Source organism: Protopterus annectens, chromosome 7.part0, assembly GCF_019279795.1.
Source record: "Protopterus annectens isolate FY-2018-M chromosome 7.part0, PAN1.0, whole genome shotgun sequence".
NCBI lineage: Eukaryota > Metazoa > Chordata > Ceratodontiformes > Protopteridae > Protopterus > Protopterus annectens.
In genome coordinates this window covers 36518111-36537884 of record NC_056739.1, presented here as the reverse complement: position 1 = coordinate 36537884, position 19774 = coordinate 36518111, and the positions used below count along the sequence as shown (strand labels likewise).

General features: G+C 42.6%; 1 protein-coding gene across 2 annotated transcripts in view; it reads left to right on the top strand.

The window, feature by feature from the left end:
- The window catches only part of CELSR2 (cadherin EGF LAG seven-pass G-type receptor 2), a 1401203-nt gene that overhangs the window by 823390 nt on the left and 558039 nt on the right, over positions 1-19774 (top strand). The window lies entirely within an intron of this gene.

Here is a 19774-nt window from a genome sequence, read left to right as displayed (position 1 = left end):
TGCACATGCTTGCACATACCCTGCCAGTCATTATTCACTTACAGTTTTTTGTACCACTGGAATTTTCAGTGATTGCCTGGGACAGACTAATCCAGTCGATCAGGGTGATTGATACATCCGTCAATGCAGGATGTTCATTCTTATCACACAGTACTGATGCCTCATACTATGGCTGTAAAGTGTTATTCAAGAGTAATGATGTCTTTGTAACCAGAATTTTCAGTGTTATCCTACAGTAGCAACCCTCCTGTATGCAGGATATTCAGTGTTGGCCCATAGTATGTGCTGGTACGCAGGAACTTTACTGATATTTAACAGCGGTGGACAGCAGTTACCCATGATGCTCAGTGTTATCCCTGCTACCCAGGATGTTCAGTGTTATCTGAAAGCAGTGGTCTGCAGTTATCCATGCCACTCACTGTTATCCCACACAAATGATTCCCTGGAACCCAGGATATTCATTTCTATCCTGTATTAGTGATCCTGTGGTACCTAGGATTTTCATTGTTATCCCAACATAGCAGCCCTATGATACCAAGAATGTTCAGTTTCATCGCACTTTAATTATCCCTCTGTAGTGAACCCCTTGTAACTACTGACGATTCTTGAACTCACCTCACTAGGATGTCAGGAGGATATTCTGTGTCTTGGTTGTCTAGTTCAGAAGGCCAGATCCAGCACCAACAATGTAATTTTAACTGTTTTTTTTTCTTTTTCACAACTCCTCTTCTTCCCCTGGCCAGACTGTGTTCTTAACCATTGCTTTAACTTCTGCTTTCATTAGGCTGAGTTGCTGCATGTTAGATGCAGCTTGGGAACTGCAACTTAACTGGTCAGTGTTGCTCAGAAGAGATTGCACTTTGGAACTCTTCTGGTTCTCACAGTTTATTAAAGCACATCACCTTAGGCCTTCACTTGCCTTCTGTACAGTCCCAGATAGTTCCTATAGTATTACTGAACAGGAGAGCAGGTGGATAAGGCCAGTTCCTGATAAATGAAGGGTAGTAGGGTATCATTGTCATCACTCCTGACAGCTGATGGCTACTGACTTCTTTCTCTCATCCTTCAACATTTTTAGGCTTCAAGCTGTCTTATTTCCTGCCTGCATTTCTGTTTTGTTTATGTCCTAGTGTAAAAAAAAGCCAGTTGAGAAAACATTAAAATGAAACTGCTTGATGGTAGAAGTTTGAACAAAAAATGTCTGAGCTAGAGGCTTTCTGACTTTTGGAAACATTTGACTAGTTACTGAAATTTGATTTCACTATAATGATAATATTTTCTTTCTGCTTGTGTAATGATAACACAGCTCTTTCTGTCTGTATTATGCTGACACTCCTTTTTACCTATGTAATGATGACACCCCCTTTCTGCCTGTGTAGTGATGATACCCCCTTTCTGCCTGTGTAACAATGACACTCCCTTCTTGCCTGTTTAATGATGACACTCTCTTTCTGCCCATGTAATGATGTCTCCCTTTCTGCCTGTGTAACATTGACTCTCCCTTTTTTATCTGTGTAATGATGACAGTCGATTTCTGCCAGTGTAATGTTGACTCTCCCTTTCTGCCTATGTAATGATGACTCTCCCTTTCTGCCTGTGTAATGGTAACGCTCCCTTTCTGCCTGTGTATCAATGACTGTCCATTTCTACCTTTGTAATCATGACTTTCCCTTTCTGTCTTTATAATGATGACTCTCCCCTTCTGCCTTTTTATCGATAACTCTCCTTTTTTGTTAAGATTCATTGCCTGTCATGTACCACCACACCACCTGTCACCAGATTACACGATACAGACCTGGAAGTTCAGAGGACTTAATGACACTTGGTAAAGCTGTCACATTACTTGTTACAAGTCCCCTTCTGTAACCATTGCTGACCATGATGTGTATGTAAAACAAAAAAAAATATTAGCCAGACACATTATCCATGGGAGACTCTGACTAACCTTCCATCATGTGGTAACCTTGTACAACAGCTGATAAGTACGCACAGGGATCCCTAAACATTGTAGTTTAATGCGTGGTAACCTTGTACAACAGCTGATAAGTACGCACAGGGATCCCTAAACGTTGTAGTTTAACGCGTGGTAACCTTGTACAACAGCTGATAAGTACGCACTGGGATCCCTAAACGTTGTCGTTTAATGCGTGGTAACCTTGTACAACAGCTGATAAGTACACACAGGGATCCCTAAACGTTGTAGTTTAACGTGTGGTAACCTTGTACAACAGCTGAGAAGTACGCACAGGGATCCATAAACGTTGTCGTTTAAAGCGTGGTAACCTTGTACAACAGCTGATAAGTACACACAGGGATCCCTAAACGTTGTAGTTTAACGCTTGGTAAACTTGTACAACAGCTGATAAGTACGCACAGGGATCCCTAAACGTTGTAGTTTAACGCGTGGCAAGCTTGTACAACAGCTGATAAGTACACACTGGGATCCCTAAACGTTGTAGTTTAACGCGTGGCAAGCTTGTACAACAGCTGATAAGTATGCACAGGGATCCCTAAACGTTGTAGTTTAACGCGTGGCAAGCTTGTACAACAGCTGATAAGTACGCACAGGGATCCCTAAATGTTGTAGTTTAACGCGTGGTAACCTTGTACAACAGCTGATAAGTACGCACAGGGATCCCTAAACGTTGTAGTTTAACGCGTGGTAACCTTGTACAACAGCTAAGTACGCACAGGGATCCCTAAACTTTGTAGTTTAACGCCATACCCTTAACCAAACAGTCCTCCTCCTTCTTACTTGATGGACAAATAACCATCTTTTAAAAACATTTTTAATTAAATTGTCACATTTTAAACTGTAATGCGAGTTCAGATGCATTCATAGAAAATAGATTGTAATAACACTTTCCATTGTTATTGTCATTCAGTTTACATGTTTTGTTTGTAACATTTATCATTCACTCCAGCATTAGGTAAAATGTTCAGTTCCTGACATCACTTAAGCTTTTAAACCTCACTCCTACTCCTGAACATTATTCTGCATGTATTCTTTCCTCAAATTCCATTTACTTGTATGTAATTTCCTCCTTCCCTTTTCTAAAGTTCCCACTGCCAGTTCTTTTATCTTGGTTACGGTACTCAATATCTTTGTCACTTTTGGTATAGATTTTCATATATTTGTTTTTCTAGGGTCACTACCTCGTTTTTCACCTTGTAAGCCCAGCAGTACCCAAGGACTTCTTTGAAGCCAGTTATGTAGAGTTTACTGATTTTATCAATAGCTGAAACAAGAAGATTCCCTTAATGACCCCAAACTCAATACCGCAGCTTACTTCCCTGAACTGTACTCCTGCATAGCAGACTGCATCGCACTGTCAATGCCCATACACCCAAGTGCAACAGCACAGTCTATGCCTATGCACCCAAGTGCAACAGCACAGTCAATGCCCATGCAGCCAAGTGCAACAGCAGGGTCAATGCCCGTGCAACAGCAGGGTCAGTGCCCATGCACCCAAGTGCAACAGCAGGGTCAATGCCCATGCACCCAAGTGCAACAGCTGGGTCAATGCCCATGCACTCAAGTGCAACAGCTGGGTCAATGCCCATGCACCCAAGTGCAACAGCAGGGTCAATGCCCATGCAGCCATGTGCCACAGCAGGGTCAATGCCCATGCAGCCAAGTACAACAGCAGGGTGAATGCCCATGCACCCAAGTGCAACAGCAGGATGAATGCCCATGAATCCAAGTGCAACAGCAGGGGCAATGCCCATGCACCCAAGTGCAACAGCAGGGGCAATGCCCATGCACCCAAGTGCAACAGCAGGGGCAATGCCCATGCACCCAAGTGCAACAGGATGGTCAATGTCTATGCACCCAAGTGCAGCAGCAGTGTCAATGCCAGTGCACCCAAGTGCAGCAGCAGGGGCAATGCCCATGCACCCAAGTGCAACAGCAGGGTCAATACCCATGCACCCAAGTGCAACAGCAGGGTGAATGCCCATGCATCCAAGTGCAACAGCAGGGGAAATGCCCATGCACCCAAGTGCAACAGCAGGGGCAATGCCCATGCACCCATGTGCAACAGCAGGGGCAATGCCCGTGCACCCATGTGCAACAGCAGGGTCAATGCCCATGCACCCAATTGCAACAGCAGGGTCAATGCCCGTGCACCCAAGTGCAACAGCAGGGTCAATGCCCGTGCACCCAATTGCAACAGCAGGGTCAATGCCCGTGCACCCAAGTGCAACAGCAGGGTCAATGCCCGTGCACCCAAGTGCAACAGCAGGGTCAATGCCCGTGCACCCAAGTGCAACAGCAGGGTCAATGCCCGTGCACCCAAGTGCAACAGCAGGGTCAGTGCCGTGCACCCAAGTGCAACAGCAGGGTCAATGCCCGTGCACCCAAGTGCAACAGCAGGGTCAATGCCCGTGCACCCAAGTGCAACAGCAGGGTCAATGCCCGTGCACCCAAGTGCAACAGCAGGGTCAATGCCCGTGCACCCAAGTGCAACAGCAGGGTCAGTGCCCGTGCACCCAAGTGCAACAGCAGGGTCAATGCCCGTGCACCCAAGTGCAACAGCAGGGTCAATGCCCGTGCACCCAAGTGCAACAGCAGGGTCAATGCCCGTGCACCCAAGTGCAACAGCAGGGTCAATGCCCGTGCACCCAAGTGCAACAGCAGGGTCAATGCCCGTGCACCCAAGTGCAACAGCAGGGTCAATGCCCGTGCACCCAAGTGCAACAGCAGGGTCAATGCCCGTGCACCCAAGTGCAACAGCAGGGTCAATGCCCGTGCACCCAAGTGCAACAGCAGGGTCAATGCCCGTGCACCCAAGTGCAACAGCAGGGTCAGTGCCCATGCACCCAAGTGCAACAGCAAGGTCATTGCCCGTGCACCCAAGTGCAACAGCAAGGTCAGTACCCATGCACCCAAGTGCAACAGCAGGTTCAAAAATAAGCCATATGGTGGATTTCCCACATTAACAGACACTGTAGTAAAACATAGTGTTAATTATGTATAAAATCTCCTCTCGTCCTGTATAAAAATTACTTAAATGTGGTTATTAAGAACCTCATGCACATTATTAAATACAAGGCTTGTTATGAACCTAAAATTTCCACCACTCTGACCAAAGACAGGATGCTTTCATTATTTAATTAGAAATCTCAGAAATAATCATATTTACTACAATGAGCTGATATCAGATGCTACCATCTGCTTGCATAGCTCTCAAATAATGAGGGACATATTTCAACAGAATCAGGGACAATCAGGGACATTTGTAAAATATAAATACTATTAACTTGAGACATTGTCAGAATAAAATGATGTTAATTACTATACATTTTGTGTAATAAAAGAAATCTATAACTCTTACTTACTGCCTTTATTTGTTGAGTGTAATTCACCACCTTTCCTCCAAGAGTCATCACTTTTCGGAGGCATTAAGAGGGACAGAGCTAAATTTTGGAGTCTAAGTCAGGGACATCCCTCGAAATCAGGGACAGTGGAGAGGTATGCTTGTATCCTGAATGCATTGCCAGCACTCTAAATGACAAATTCAACTCAAACCTCACTTTGCTGACTCATCAAACTATTCCACCCACTGCCACCATGTCTCCTCGTCCTACAGATCTCCCTGGAACACATCCTATAAGCACAGTATAGGTCCAAATACTTTTCTTGTCTGCCTTTTAGTAAGTACAAAGTATAGTTTTAGTCCAACCCTTCTCAGCTCAGTTTAGTTTCATGAAATGTAGATAGTGTCTTCTCATCCTAGCAGAGTAAGACTGTTCACACTGCATATCTGGACCTGGCCAAGCTCTTGCATACCATTGCTTATGTGAACTTTATTGAAAAAATCACCCAACTAAATATCAGCCCCTATGTTATCCACTCTGCTCACTGGTTGTTTGGTGGAATTCGAACAGTAAAGGTTGGAGCACCATCTTCCATTCAGGTAAGTGTCACTAACAGTATACCACACAACTTTGTCCTTGGCCCACTCATCTTCGGCATCTGCTTTTCTGTCATGAAAGCATAAGCCAGAAGGTACTTTGGTTGACTGAGTTTGCTGATGACTGCAAACCGGATGCTGCTGTGAGCTCTGCGTATGTTACCCGCATTCTTCAGTAGGGGCTTAGTCAAATTAATATACATAGCAACCGTGAGCTGACAGTCGGTGCCAAAAAAAAAAAGTGTATTTTTTTTTGTAAATCAAACACCCTAGCTGTTGTAAAGAACACGTATGTCAGAATAAGTCTTTAGACATCTGGGAGCATTTGTTGACAACAACCATTCTTTTGAGCACCATGATTCAGTTGTCATTAGATGATCATTCTACCTAGTGTACTTAATCTTTAAGGATGTTTGCTGCAGGTCCAAGAAAGTTATAGATGTTCATTATTGGGTCACTGTTGCAGTAATGGTGACAGATGGGATGAATTCTGCCAAGGATACTTAACATTGTACCAGTATACCAAAGCTTAGATGCTCCTTCCTCATGCCCTGTATGTTTGACCTTAGACTTGGGCACAAGGACTGCTTCTTTCAATGTAAGGGATGTACAAGCACAAAACTCATCTGAACTTTCTTTTCATGAGTCTAGGAAGAAGTACTCCATCTGAAGCTTGGTCTGTCAGACTCTTCCTCATTGGTGGGATTTTTCTCATACTATTTAACTTTTCTCATTGTATCAAAGAGAAGGAAATGCCTCTGCGATAGGCAGATCTTTTATAAAGGTAGGCATACCCAGTATTTCTTTTGTGCAAGACCTGACTATAATATTAAAGACTGTTCTATCTGGCATGCTTTTGTGGCTAAGATCCATAGAAGCCACATGTCATCAGTGAAGATTTACTTACAGAACAAGTATTTACAGGCTTTGGCATAATCTAGGCTGCACTCCAAACCTTCTCCCTCAGACATCCCTTCTCAGCCCAAAGTGGAAGCTAAGAAACAGATAGAAGGCATTAGTTTACCTGTTTCTTTCTCAAGATTGGAGTCTGACATCTCTGAGAGTATTGATAAACTCGCTGACCATCTAATATCTGTGACTGTTCCTTTTGTTGTGACTCTTTGGGGGTAGACATGGAATATCCTTCTGGCACTTCATATCTGACTGGTCAGATGGCCATGAAGTCTGTGAAGGGAGGACTTAGATTGGTAGTCTCAGAGGGATCGGACAGTGTTCCTCATATACTCACTGAGAACCTCTCTGGCTCCCTTATGAAGATACTTCCTGGTTTGGCTTCTTCACTTAGAAATCTCTAAAAAGAAAAAGTGGTAAACAAAACATGTTTCCCCTCCTCTTATTCCTGCTCCCAGGGATCCTGAACAGGAATGGCAAGACTTTGCTCAGGGAATTTTAAAAGCCCTTTTGGCTTTAAAACCTCAACAGTTCTTTGCTTCTACAACTAATACCATCAGAAAAGGAAGAGGGATCATCATCTTCTTTTGGCTGTTCCTGTTAGGGGTCGCCACAGCGGATCATCTGTTTCCATTTCTTCCTGTCCTCTGCATCATGCTCTTTCACACCAGCCACCTGCATGTCCTCTCTTACCACATCCATAAACCTTATCTTAGGCCTTCCTCTTTTCCTCTTACCTGGCAGCTCCATCCTTAGCATCCTTTTCCCAATGTACCCAGCATCCCTCCTCAGCACATGTCCAAACCAATACAATCTCGCCTCTCTTGCTTTGTCTCCAAACTGTCCAACCTGAGCTGACCCTCTAATGTACTGATTCCTAATCCTGTCCATCCTAGTCACACCCAGTGCAAATCCTAACATCTTTAACTCTGCCACATCCAGCTCTGACTCCTGTCTTTTTGTCAATGCCACCGTCTCCAACTCATATAACATAGCTGGTCTCACTACCCTCTTGTAGACCTTCCCTTTCACTCTTACTGGTACCCGTCTGTCACAAATCACTCCTAACACTCTTCTCCACCCATTCCACCCTGCCTGTACTCTCTTCTTCACCTCTCTTCCACACTCACCATTACTCTGAACTGTTGATCCCAAGTACTTAAACTCATCTACCTTCACCACCTCTACTCCTTGCATCCTCATCATTCCTCTACCCTCCCTCTCGTTTACACACATATATTCTGTCTTAGCCCTGTTGACCTTCATTCCTCTCCAGGGTCACCTCAACCTGGTCCCTACTGTCACTACAGATCACAATGTCATCTGCAAACATCATAGTCCATGGGGCCTCCTGTTTGATCTCATCTGTCAACCTGTCCATCACCACCGCAAATAAGAAAGGCCTCAGAGCTGATCCTTGATGTAATCCCACCTCCACCTTAAATTTATCCCCCCACCTCCCACCGCAGTCCTCACCACTGTCACACTACCCTCGTACGTATCCTGTACCAGTCTTACATACTTCTCTGCCACTCCTGACTTCCTCATACAATACCACAACTCCTCTCTAGGCACCCTGTCATATGCTTTCTCTAAGTCCACAAAGACACAATGCAACTCCTTCTGACCTTCTCTGTATTTCTCCAACAACACTCTCAGAGCAAACATTGCATCTGTAGTGCTCTTTCCTGGCATGAAACCATACTGCTGATCACTAATCATCACCTCCCTTCTTAACCTAGCTTCCACTACTCTTTCCCATAACTTCAAGCTGTGACTGATCAATTTTATCCCTCTGTACTTACTGCAGCTCTGCACATCACCCTTATTCTTAAAGATAGGTACCAAAACACTTCCTCAAAATCCAACTCTGAGGCTCTGGACTCCTCTCAGTTACGCTCCCCTTCTGACTGAGGCTCTGGACTCCTCCTCTCAGTTACACTCCCCTTCTGACTGAGGCTCTGGACTCCTCCTCTCAGTTACACCCCCCTTCTGACTGAGGCTCTGGACTCCTCCTCTCAGTTACACTCCCCTTCTGACTGAGGCTCTGGACTCCTCCTCTCAGTTACGCTCCCCTTCTGACTGAGGCTCTGGACTCCTCCTCTCAGTTACACTCCCCTTCTGACTGAGGCTCTGGACTCCTCCTCTCAGTTACACTCCCCTTCTGACTGAGGCTCTGGACTCCTCCTCTCAGTTACACTCCCCTTCTGGTTTGGAGTCTGAACCTGAAGGTACCATAATCCTCAGACTCAACATCTCAGGAAGAATGTTCTTTTGGGGACGCCATCCAAAAGATGATGCAGCATTTAACCGGGAGAGTAAAAAGCTTTCAGAATCTGAAGAGCTGCAACAGTTTACTATATAGGGATATCCACAAACCTTCTGCTCTGCATCTCCTTTTTAGGAAACTTTGGGGGAGACCTTTCTTTCAGCTTCTTTTGCACCTGGAGTCCCAACCCCTCTGCAACTAAAACGCCTGATAGGTATTATAAATTCCGAGACAGTCACAGATATCTGTACAAGAACCAGTCACCTTATCCTGTAGTTTGTCTGTGGACTCCAACAAACCATCTAAACCTCTGCCATCCTTTAATACCTTAACATTTTATAAAGATAGTAAGGTGATAGGGTAGGTACTGTAGCCTTTTGTGCTATTAATTACTGTATCAAGCCCACATCATTAGGCACCTGTTAAATATTTTTACAGGCTGTCTATCCTTCTGTTAATGTTCCTGACAATGACTTTAGATCTGCTCTGCAAATTATGATTTATTCTGCTTCTTTAGTTGCTTGTCACTCCATTAAGTGTGCATATGACCCTGCAGATGCTTCTTCCAGGGCATCTATTATTAGGATGTTTTCCTCGCACTGTAGTCACCACCTGAAGATGTCAAAGCTAAACTTTTGGATTCGCATTTGGATAAGGAATACCTGTATGAGCCTTCTCCTGCTGAGATGTTCAAAAATTGGTAAGTTATGTAGGGGTTAAAGCAACTTTTTCTTTCCCTTGTTCCAAAATTTCAAATAACTACCCTTTCAAACCAGGCCCCTTCTGTCACAAAAAAGTTATTTCAACAGAAGACCAAGAATCCAAAAAGAAGTTGCAAGGCAAGTTTTGTCTGATTTTAAGGGAGCCAAAGGTCCCTTCTCAGGCAAGCATTCTAGTTTCTAAATACCCTTTTTCCCCACCTCGGCCTTCCATCCCTCAATCTTTCCACACTTTCTCTTAGTTGTACCTTATGGAAAACAATCATAGTGGGTTCTTGGGTTTTGCAAATCATTCAAAAAGGTTCGGAGTGCAATGGAATTGCACAAGTTCCTCCAAATCAAGAGCATCTGGTTTTCCCTGTCATTCCATCCCTTCTGCATCAGGGAGTAATAGAGCCTATCCTATACCATTAAAAAAATCACTCCAGGCATTTCCTAGTTCCAAGAAAAGAAGATTTCTGGAGGCCTGTTCTGGATTTGTTTACTCTGAACACCTTTTTGAATATTCCAAAATTCAAGATAATACTCCAAAGTCATTTCTGCCCAACGTTTTCAGTGCTTTCTTAGTTACTTTGGACAGAAAAGATATTTGCCTTCTTATCAGTGTCTATTCCTGTCACAGGAAATTTGTAAGAGTCTGTGTTTTGGGACATCACTTTCAAATTATTGGTTTGCCTTTTGGGCTTTCCAGTGCTGTGAGACTGTTTACAAAGTGCCTAACTCTTAATCATAGCACCTTACACCAGTGCTCTGAGACTGTTTACAAAGTGCCTAACCCTTAATCATAGCACCTTACACCAGTGCTCTGAGACTGTTTACAGAGTGCCGAACCCTTAATCATAGCACCTTACACCAGTGCTGTGAGACTATTTACAGAGTGCCGAACCCTTAATCATAGCACCTTACACCAGTGCTGTGAGACTGTTTACAAAGTGCCTAACCCTTAATCATAGCACCTTACACCAGTGCTGTGAGACTGTTTACAAAGTGCCTAACCCTTAATCATAGCACCTTACACCAGTGCTGTGAGACTGTTTACAAAGTGCCTAACCCTTAATCATAGCACCTTACACCAGTGCTCTGAGACTCTTTACAAAGTGCCTAACCCTTAATCATAGCACCTTACACCAGTGCTCTGAGACTCTTTACAAAGTGCCTAACCCTTAATCATAGCACCTTACACCAGTGCTGTGAGACTGTTTACAAAGTGCCTAACCCTTAATCATAGCACCTTACACCAGTGCTGTGAGACTGTTTATAAAGTGCCTAACCCTTAATCATAGCACCTTACACCAGTGCTGTGAGACTGTTTACAAAGTGCCGAACCCTTAATCATAGCACCTTACACCAGTGCTGTGAGACTGTTTACAAAGTGCCTAACCATTAATCATAGCACCTTACACCAGTGCTGTGAGACTGTTTACAAAGTGCCGAACCCTTAATCATAGCACCTTACACCAGTGCTGTGAGACTGTTTACAAAGTGCCGAACCCTTAATCATAGCACCTTACACCAGTGCTGTGAGACTATTTACAAAGTGCCTAACCCTTAATCATAGCACCTTACACCAGTGCTGTGAGACTGTTTACAAAGTGCCTAACCCTTAATCATAGCACCTTACACCAGTGCTGTGAGACTGTTTACAAAGTGCCGAACCCTTAATCATAGCACCTTACACCAGTGCTGTGAGACTATTTACAAAGTGCCTAACCCTTAATCATAGCACCTTACACCAGTGCTGTGAGACTGTTTACAAAGTGCCTAACCATTAATCATAGCACCTTACACCAGTGCTGTGAGACTGTTTACAAAGTGCCTAACCCTTAATCATAGCACCTTACACCAGTGCTGTGAGACTGTTTACAAAGTGCCTAACCCTTAATCATAGCACCTTATCGACGTCAGTATATTCACATCTAGCCTTATCTGCATGACGTCCTCATTCAGGCCTTTTCTTTATAGGAGATTCTTTGAGACTTCCAGTTCTCTGTCCTTCTGTTCCTAAACTTAGGTTTCACTTTGAATTCCAACAACTCCAATCTTCACTCCTGTCACTCCAGATTTTTGGGTCTATATTATGAAAACAAAAACAGCCTTGCACAAATACCTGTTGAGCGACACGGAAAGAGCAAATGTTTGAAATATCGAAACTCAAAATGAAAAAACTAACAAAAACTGTCACTAACTGTTTTATGCTGCACCCCCCGCTACTTAAGTATACCAACTCCGAGATCGCACTCCATTTAAATAAAGGGAAGAATTCCCTATGGCGATCTCCATTTATTCTTTTGATATTTCAAACATTCTGTCTTTCCATGTCACTCAACAGGTATTCACACAATGCTGTTTTTGTTCTCGTAATATAGACCCCAGATTTTTATGCTCCGCACTACCACTATGATGGGCTTCATGTAGAGAAGACACAGTTGTTGACAGGCTTCCTTTTATCCCTGACAAAGCTTTCCATGAGCTCTGCCATTGTGCTTATGAGAGCCCTGGGTTATATGGCGTCCACAGTACAAATGATTCCATTTGTCAGGTTGCACATGACAGAAGATCTAGTGGTGCGTAAAATCTGTCTGGGCACAATTTTGTCATTCTTTGTCATTCCCAATTCCTCTCTTCCCTTTTCTGAATAAAGAACTTTTTTGGTGGATCACTCTGAGCAAATCCAGGCCTTCTTTTTCTTATTCCCCTAACAGGTACATCAGTTATGGCCAGAAGAGCTTGTCCAAAGGGTTTTATAGTACAGGAACTTTAGTCAAAGTCCAAAGGGTTTTATAGCACAGGAACTTTGGTCAAAGTCCAAAGGGTTTTATAGTATAGGAACTTTAGTCAAAGTCCAAAGGGTTATATAGTACAGGAACTTTGGTCAAAGTCCAAAGGGTTTTATAGTACAGGAACCTTAGTCAAAGTCCAAAGGGTTTTATAGTACAGGAACCTTAGTCAAAGTCCAAAGGGTTTTATAGTACAGGAACCTTAGTCAAAGTCCAAAGGGTTTTATAGTACAGGAACCTTAGTCAAAGTCGAAAGGGTTTTATAGGACAGGAACCTTAGTCAAAGTCCAAAGGGTTTTATAGGACAGGAACCTTAGTCAAAGTCCAAAGGGTTTTATAGGACAGGAACCTTAGTCAAAGTCCAAAGGGTTTTATAGTACAGGAACCTTAGTCAAAGTCCAAAGGGTTTTATAGCACAGGAACTTTGGTCAAAGTCCAAAGGGTTTTATAGTACAGGAACTTTGGTCAAAGTCCAAAGGGTTTTATAGCACAGGAACTTTGGTCAAAGTCCAAAGGGTTTTATAGTACCGGAACCTTAGTCAAAGTCCAAAGGGTTTTATAGTACCGGAACCTTAGTCTAAAGCACCGATTCTTGCTCTCCGGTCTCTTTATCACGTTACGTCCCCAGGACCTCTCCAACCTTTAACAGAAAACACCACAGTAATGTGGTGCATCAACAAATGTTGGGTACAAAGTCATATCACCTGCGCAGATTCATCACAGTCTGTACCTCAAAGCAGTGTACATTCTTTGAGCAGAACACCTTGGTAGACTGCTTGAGCAGATCCATAGCAGACCCTCACAAATCAAATACTGGGATTTCCCTTTAGATTGTCTGCCATTGTGGTGAGGTTCGGCTCATGGGGACTTTCTGGCCTGTAGTCCTTGGGTAGTCATGGCTAATCAGCCCACTCTCTCTTCCCATCCTTGAGGGGTTTCACCCAGCTCACATCCTCCTTCCGTTTGATCATGCCCTCCCTCAGGATGATCACGCCCATCCTCCCTGCTAACATATCAAACACCAGACTCATTACATCTGGGCTGTAGTTAGGGCTTCATCCCTCTACACCACCAGGTTGGCATGATTTTTCACATTTTCTGTTACTGCATTTCAGGAGAGCAGTGCTTTGCTTGAAAGAAAAGTTTTGCCTGCTAGTTCTTGCTTTGTAAAAGTGCAGCACCTTTTTTTAGAAGTACAGGCATTGTTTTTGAAGGATAAAACAGTATATTATAAGAAGTCCTTGTAAACATCTTTCTCAAATTTGCAGGCTTTGCTTTCAAGCCCACAAAGCCGTTTGTGGAAATGAATCTTTTCAGTGTCTTAGAGAGGACCATTATACTGTGGAGTACGACTGTGATTAACATTTTCTTATAGGAATTGATTTATCTTTTAGTATCGTCCCGCCCCTAAATGTTGTTCAGTATTATTTTACCATGGCTGAGAACCTCATTTCAGTGCTTTACTACCACAGGGTGGTCACCCCTTCCGTTGACAATCTGCTGTGTGAACACCTTCAAACGTCTTGTGCATCAGTATGTTTATACTTCTTCTGTGAAGTCTTGTGAGACGCATCTCGTAATCCATAGGCATGGCTTTAAGGGAATATGACTGAACTTTAATGCCTTGTGTATCAGTACGTTTACACTTCTGTGAAGTCATGGGAGGCACATCTCGCATGCTATGGCCATAGCATTAAGGCGATCTGACTGAAGTGTAATGTACTGTTCACGGTGTCCCGACAACAGTGGTTGATCGTACTGCTATCCTGTAGACTGTTGCTGTGTATTACACTACCTTTAGTGTCTGTGTATATGTTTAGTGCACTCCCCCTCCCCACTAGTTTAGATGCTGTACCCCCTCCTACATGCTATCAGTCTCTAAATATACCACCTCTGAGGTTTCTCAGACCTAAAGGAAAAATGTATTTCCCAGTGTTCTAATTTGGTATGATCTCAGAAGTAGTTGGAGGCACAGAATTAAAGACACTTTAAAATGTATTTAAATTTTATAACAACTGTTGGTCAGTTGTGGTGAATGACATTGTGATTAATATGTCAAACTTAGGCAGAGTTGGTAATGATCATATCAAGTAAACACCAGTAAGACCGTACTGAACCATGGAGAGAGTGACCCCAGTTTGAATACCTTATTCATTTTAATGTCTGAGGCCCTTGAATGTGTCATTGTATGAACAGAAATAATTTGCTAGGGGTTTTGGTGAGTAGCACATGTGTTCTCAACTTATATTCTGTAAAGACAGTAGCATCACAGCATAGTGAAAATTTGTTGGTTTGACAGGTGATAGAGATAGTCAGAGCTATGTGGTGCAGTGGTGCAGCAATTAGTGTTGGCCCCTCACAACATGTGCCCTAAATGATTGGTTCCCGGCTGTGGTGCCTTCTGTCTGCAGTTTGCATTATTGAGTCTCTTGTTCTTTTTCACACCCCAAAGTCATGGTTGGTGAGTTAGTGACGCTGTAAAAATTGTGTGTGCAGTGAGAGCATTTGTGTGTCTTTATGGGATAAGTTACCTTTAACTGTAAGGGACGCAAAGAGCATTATAGAGTTTATATGTTCACTTGACGGATGCTTAGGTGAAAGGGAATATTTACACAGTATCAAGAAGTCAAGAGTTCCTTTGGGTCAAAACATTGGAAATAGTGAACTTGAAAAATTGTCGGTACAGTATAACATCATTCTAATATGTACTAATTGTAGAAATGTCAAAATTGAAAAATGAAGATGTGCAGATTGATTTCAAAATGAATGGGTAACACTTAAAGTACACAGTGCAATAAAAATGCTTAAAAATGCAGCACCAAAATAGTGACAGTTGATAACCTAGACACTTCAAATTACTGGTAAAAAACACCCAAGCCAACAGGGAATGATTCACATAAAAAACATTCTTGTGATCACATTACACTAAAAACACAATAAAGTAAAACAAACAAACAAAAACATAGCAATACCATAGCACATATTTTTTTTTCTGAATAGTGGTAGTGTTACAGAGAGGAGTTTTCTAAGGTAAGATGCAGGGTTAGGTTTAGCATACATTAATAGGGTGGGCGAGGGGTGGGGGGGCTTCGCCTGAAGTAGCCCATTCAGTACCTGAATATTTCAGATTAGAGCTGATGGAGACGCCGGCAGACAATCAGTGCAGATGTGCAGGGATAAGGGTTCATTACTTAGGAGTTAGATGTTTCTTTCTTAGTATTTACTTGTCACCAACCTTTAATCGAAGAGAGTATAGAAACATTAGGAGTACTGTACTGAGTTCTTGGGAAATGGTAGGCTATATATGAAGGGTTGGAACTCCCCTTGCTAAGCCTATAGCTGTAAGTGGAAGCCCAAGGCAAAGTAAATGTCTGAGCATGGGGATCGAGCAGCCATTTTGCTGAGTATAATAGTATGGGGGTTGGGTGGCCATGTCATTGAGTATAATAGTATGGGATTGGGTGGCCATGTTACTGAGTATAATAGTATGGGGATTGGGTGACCATTTCATTGAGTATAATTGTATGGGATTGGGTGACCATTTCATTGAGTATAATAGTATGGGATCGGGTGGCCATGTTACTGAGTATAATAGTATGGGATCGAGTGGCCATGTTACTGTGTATAATAGTATGGGATCGAGTGGTCATGTTACTGAGTATAATAGTATGGGATCAGGTGGTCATGTTACTGAGTATAATAGTATAGGGATTGGGTGGCCATGTCATTGAGTATAATAGTATGGGATCGGGTGGCCATGTTACTGAATCTAATGGTATGGGATCGGGTGGCCATGTTACTGAGTATAATAGTATGGGATCGGGTGGCCATGTTACTGAGTATAATACTATGGGATCGGGTGGCCATGTTACTGAGTATAGTAATATGTTAGCTGCCATGTTACTGAGTATAATAGTATGGGGATCGGGTGGCCATGTTACTGAGTATAATAGTATGGGATCAGGTGGCCATGTTACTGAGTACAATAGTATGGGGATTGGGTGGCCATGTTACTGAGTATAATAGTATGGGGATTGGGTGGCCATGTCATTGAGTATAATAGTATGGGATCGGATGGCCATGTTACTGAGTATAATAGTATGGGATCGGGTGGCCCTGTTACTGAGTATAATAGTATGGGGATTGGGTGGCCATGTCATTGAGTATAATAGTATGGGATCGAGTGGCCATGTTATTGAGTATAATAGTATGGGATCGGGTGGCCATGTTACTGTGTATAATAGTATGGGATCAGGTGGCCATGTTACTGAGTATAATAGTATGGGATCGGGTGGTCATGTTACTGAGTATAATAGTATGGGATCGGGTGGCCATGTTACTGAGTATAATAGTATGGGATCGGATGGCCATGTTACTGAATCTAATGGTATGGGATCGGGTGGCCATGTTACTGAGTATAATAGTATGGGATCGGGTGGCCATGTTACTGAATCTAATGGTATGGGATCGGGTGGCCATGTTACTGAGTATAATAGTATGGGATCGGGTGGCCATGTTACTGAATCTAATGGTATGGGATCGGGTGGCCATGTTACTGAGTATAATAGTATGGGGATTGGGTGACCATTTCATTGAGTATAATTGTATGGGATTGGGTGACCATTTCATTGAGTATAATAGTATGGGATCGGGTGGCCATGTTACTGAGTATAATAGTATGGGATCGAGTGGCCATGTTACTGTGTATAATAGTATGGGATCGAGTGGTCATGTTACTGAGTATAATAGTATGGGATCAGGTGGCCATGTTACTGAGTATAATAGTATGGGGATTGGGTGGCCATGTCATTGAGTATAATAGTATGGGATCGGGTGGCCATGTTACTGAATCTAATGGTATGGGATCGGGTGGCCATGTTACTGAGTATAATAGTATGGGATCGGGTGGCCATGTTACTGAGTATAATACTATGGGATCGGGTGGCCATGTTACTGAGTATAGTAATATGTTAGCTGCCATGTTACTGAGTATAATAGTATGGGGATCGGGTGGCCATGTTACTGAGTATAATAGTATGGGATCAGGTGGCCATGTTACTGAGTACAATAGTATGGGGATTGGGTGGCCATGTTACTGAGTATAATAGTATGGGGATTGGGTGGCCATGTCATTGAGTATAATAGTATGGGATCGGATGGCCATGTTACTGAGTATAATAGTATGGGATCGGGTGGCCCTGTTACTGAGTATAATAGTATGGGGATTGGGTGGCCATGTCATTGAGTATAATAGTATGGGATCGAGTGGCCATGTTATTGAGTATAATAGTATGGGATCGGGTGGCCATGTTACTGAGTATAATAGTATGGGATCGGGTGGCCATGTTACTGAGTATAATAGTATGGGATCGGATGGCCATGTTACTGAATCTAATGGTATGGGATCGGGTGGCCATGTTACTGAGTATAATAGTATGGGATCGGTGGCCATGTTACTGAATCTAATGGTATGGGATCGGGTGGCCATGTTACTGAGTATAATAGTATGGGATCGGGTGGCCATGTTACTGAATCTAATGGTATGGGATCGCGTGGCCATGTTACTGAGTATAATAGTATGGGATCGGGTGGCCATGTTACTGAATCTAATGGTATGGGATCGGGTGGCCATGTTACTGAGTATAATAGTATGGGATCGGGTGGCCATGTTACTGAATCTAATGGTATGGGATCGGGTGGCCATGTTACTGAGTATAATAGTATGGGATCGGGTGGCCATGTTACTGAATCTAATGGTATGGGATCGGGTGGCCATGTTACTGAGTATAATAGTATGGGGATTGGGTGGCCATGTCATTGAGTATAATAGTATGGGATTGGATGATCACACCAACAATCAGGTCCCTCTTGGAACTAGGTTTTTTTGCACCTTTTCTGTGGATCATTATGAGATCAAGAAGGTGCTTAATAAAAATTGGGCTTTGATTGTGGATGACAGTTATTTGTCCCATCGATTAGGTGAAGTCCCGAAAATCACTTTTAGAAGGGGGCGTAATTTAAAAACCATGCTGGAGTTTAAACCACAATCTTTTGGTCAACGTGCCTCAGGAATGACCAAGTGTGGGGCATGTAACCAATGCAAGCATGTATTGACTGATTCAAAGGTTAAAGTTAGGAACGAGGAATATAATCTAATAGGGAAACATAACTGTGAGACAAACTGCGTGGTTTATTTGGCTTTGTGTCAGAAATGCGCTGCTTTCTGTATAGGAAAAACAGAAAGGAAGTTCATGCAGCGCATTTATGAACACATATATGCTATTTCTAGGCACAATTTAAATAATGCCCTTGCAAGGCACATAAGTGCTTCCCCTGACCATTATTTTAAGTTTACTATTTTGGGGAAAATAATGGTGGATAATAAGGGTGGTCCTTGGCAGACCCATTTAGAAATAAATGAATTGGTTTGGCAGATTCGTACTGGTGCATATATGCACCCTGGTTTAAATGAGTATGTTTCTATTACTTGTGTTTTAAAACTTTTATCCATGAAAAGGTAGATTTATTGTGGTGTTATATGGTACTACGATTGTGTAAACTGTCAGAGAAATATAATTTGCTTCTTTTTCTAATATGTATTTGTTTAGATTAAGTAAGTGTGGGAGTGCTCCCCGTTTTAAAGTTTAAGATGGTAAGCTTTTGAGGGGTTTATTATCTGTCATTAATTATTTTAATAAATCTTTTTAAAGTATGTTCTAACTAGATTAGTTATGAATGTGTATGTACACACACACACATAAATATTTTGTTAGTGAACAGGAATAATGTGTTGTAACATTTATTTATTAAGTTTTTTAGTTAACTTATTGTTTTTTGTTTATTACGCTGTATTTATTCAATTAAACCTGATTGCATAATAGAAATCACATTGTATAAATATGGTAGGTAGTTGTTTGTAAATTTTGTCTGCAGAAGGAGAGACATTGGGCTCCCCGAAAGCGTTTTTTGCTAACTTAATATATTAAACCAGCCTATTTTGGGATTGCTTGCCGTTGCTCATCTTTTATCATTCCTAGTTTGTGAAGTGGTTTGTGCTTACTTTTTTGGTCGTATAATAGTATGGGGATTGGGTGGCCATGTCATTGAGTATAATAGTATGGGATCGGGTGGTCATGTTACTGAGTATAATAGTATGGGATCGGGTGGCCATGTTACTGAATA